At 37.2% G+C, this 3520-nt stretch overlaps 1 pseudogene; it reads right to left on the reverse strand.

Moving 5' to 3' along the window:
* The window catches only part of LOC110094427, a 12346-nt pseudogene extending 10784 nt beyond the window's left edge, over positions 1 to 1562 (reverse strand).
* Positions 1563 to 3520: the final 1958 nt, after the last annotated feature.

Consider the following 3520-nt stretch of genomic DNA (forward strand, 5'->3'; position numbering starts at 1 on the left):
ATGTTCTTTTTTCCATGGCATTATTGTTTTGTTTTTTCATCTTCATGATTTGAAATGTATCTTGTATTGAGCTGTGAGGAAGCCTAGCCAGTAAATTCTTGATGCTCTTGAACTAAATCTTAATTTTCCTTTTGATTTGGTTTTGCATTTTTTTTTTCTTTTTATTTACGAATAGGATGGTCTAGATAACTCTGTGACTATTGTTCTTTTCTGTTTATTTTAGGGGTATTTGGTCGTAAAATATAATAATATATGCATTCATTTCCATTTTTTTAACTTTTCGATATAGTTATTTGAAGCAAAATGGATACACAGTATTTTTGTTGGAATTTGAAATTCTCCAAAACTCCTGTTTCCTTACATTTGGGAAATTTTCCTATCTTGTTGCTGTTGTTATCTCTTCCCTTGCATTGCCTGCTCTCTCGCCACCTTGCATTCTGCCTCACCCTGTGATTCCCTTGTGTTCCGCCTGTTTTTCACATGATATCCTCGCCTCTAGTATCGCCATCTCGCTTATCATACTGGATTTTCAATGCATTTGATTTGTATCCAATCAAAAGTTATCACATTTTAAAATACATGTATTTAAAAATACAACTAAAATTGGCGATAAATACAGTTCGTTAGTATGGCGTAAGTTTCACTTGTGGACTTGGAACTTTTACTAAGTTGCCTTACTGCAGTGTAATGCAACCATTAAAAAAAGCGGACGAGGTGTCCGCATTGGTCGCGCCTCAAGTCGAGGCGGAAGTCATGCGTATCCGGGTTACACCTTGAACCATCTAGCGAAGCCTACGATTTTTCCGCATGAGGCGTACGCATCATTGCGTAAGCCTCGAGGCAGTACGAGCAGCCGTTTCAAAATTTTTTCTTCGTGATATATGTAAATACGATGCAGCCAATTCTGTTCTGTCGCGTATAGGATTATGGCTTGCTGTGAGAATTGAAAGGAGAACTGGAGGCGAAGCCGTGAGGGAAAGAGACAAAGTCGTAAGGGAAGGAGACGAAGCCATGAGTGGCAGAGACAAAGTCGGAAGGAGACGACGCAGGAAACGAAGCCGAAGTTAAGGGTGCAGGAAACGTTCAGGCCTCGATTAGGTCAGAAGAGCAGGTGAGCGATGTTGTGGGCCTTGACTTTGATGTGTTAGTAACGAAAGCTTGAATAACTCCTGATTCGGCTTTCTTTCATTCGTCCGCTCAGTACATGCTCGATACTGCCTAGGTATCGCTAGATATTGCTCGATATCGAGCAAGTATATGCTCGGTACTGAGCGGTACATGCTCGGTTACAACTAGGATTATGCTCAGTACACAAGTAATTGTCCGGTACCGAGCAAGTATATTACTCTGTACTGAGCGGTACCATGCTCGATACCTGCTAGGTACCAAGCAGTATCGCTCGCGATACCGAGTAGGTATTTGCCCCTCGTTACCGACCGTACATGCTCAGTATCGTTAGGTACATCATCAGTACCTGCTCAATATCTTTCATATACAAATAATTTACGAACTTAAAAACAAGCAGAATTTTAAAATTACTTCTTACAATAAATACAGGTCATTCCCGGATCATCTAGCCTGCACTCATTGTCAATATGGAACCATGTACAAAAGTACCCTGATGAGTGAGAAAGGAATGTATAGATTTATTTAAGAAAATTTCCACCACAAAGAGGTCACACAAAGAAATATGGAAGAGATGATAGGAAACTCTTCTTACTATGGATCACACATGAAGGTTCCATTATTGGAAACCATCTAGTTTCTTCTGACCGAGGCAATCGGGGGCCTATGGATAGATTTATGCTAAATATTGATAACTAGGAAAAACATAAATACTCAGGATATTCAGCCTCCTACAGCTACAAAAGAACTCAGGAACTGAGTTTGTTGATATCGCAGATTCATCTATGAAAAATGGGGATTCCATTTAATGTTGTTAGGAGTACCGCATGAATCAATATGTTATGATATGTTGGAAGCTATGGAAGATGACTACAACTTCCAAAGATGTATCAGCTGAGGACTTGGATGCTGAATGAGGAGATTAAGACAACTTCAAAAAATGTGGATGTGATGATGTTAAGAGACTTGGATTGAGACAATAGTGACAATATGTCAATGTGTGGTCAGATGATTCGACCTAGAAGTATTATTAATTTCTTGGTCAACAATCCATTATGGAACAACTTTTTTCAATCAGTAGATGCTTCAAGCTTTGTAAAGGATGCACAATTATTGTTTGAATGTTGGATGAAGTTGTTGGAGGAAGTGGAGATGCGCTAGTAGTACAGGTTGTTACTGTAATGCAGTGCCATTACAGAAGCGTGTGAGAGAATATTAATGAGAGAGGCCTCACCCTTTATTGGACTCCTTGTGCTGCACATTTTATTAATGATGCTTGAGAGGTTGGGACAGTTGTCTCAATATATAATCAGCCTTTGATGGTCAAATTCGTTAGTAAGTTTATATACAATCATCTTGGTTACTCAGCTTGATAAGAAAATTCACTGACAAGGAATTATTAGACCTGCTGTTACATAGATTTGCTTATGCCATTTTAACATTGCAGAGATTCAAGGAGTTAATGACAAACTTTGGATAGCAATGTTGCTTCTGAAGAGTGGGAATAAAAGTTCATGGGCCAAAAAATAGAAGGAAAATAAGTAAAAAGATTGTTATAAAGATGATTCTTTTGGGCGTAATAAATTATGCTCTTTGAAACAACATGACCATTAATAAAGGTGCTTAGAATGGTTGTGGTGAGAGGACCCCGGCTATGTGATTTATTTATGAAGCAATGAATATGGCTAAAGAAGACATTGCAAAAGAATTGGGAGGCCAAAAAAAGTGTTTACAAAGAAATATGGGAGATTATAGATTAAAATAATGAGATCGACAATTACACCAATACTTACATACTGCTCGCCGTACTATTTAAACCCCATTTCATTATGATAAGGAATTTCATATTGATAAAGAGTGTGAAAACTGATTTGTAATGCAGTATGACAGACTCATTTCTAAAGAAGACTACCTCAAATGTGAATGATCAACTTGAGGATTTTCATGTGAGAAGGAAATGTTTGGATTTAGAGTAACACGATCACCTTGCGTATGTTTATTAATTTTTTTTTTATAATATTAATGTTAATATTTATGTTTAGTCTTCTACTTCAACCAATATTCATAAATACTATGTTTGTCTTCATGTAGAACGTTGGTGGGCTCAGTTTGAGATGATGTTCCTGAATTGAAAGCTTTTGCAGTTAAAGTTCTTAGCCTAATATGTTTGGCTTCTGCAAGCGAGCGTAATTCGAGCATCTTCAATTAAATTCATACAAATAGAAAGAATCGATTGGCGGCAGATCGAATGAACAAACTAGTTTTATGTTATGTTTAACAAAAAACTGAAAGATAGACATCTCAAATTGCAGAATCAAGGAAATATTCAGAATGAAAATTGACCATTTGCTTGTTGATGAGTTATAATCTGATGATGAATGGGTTACTCTAAGAA

Source organism: Dendrobium catenatum, unplaced genomic scaffold, assembly GCF_001605985.2.
Source record: "Dendrobium catenatum unplaced genomic scaffold, ASM160598v2 fragScaff_scaffold_670, whole genome shotgun sequence".
NCBI lineage: Eukaryota > Viridiplantae > Streptophyta > Magnoliopsida > Asparagales > Orchidaceae > Dendrobium > Dendrobium catenatum.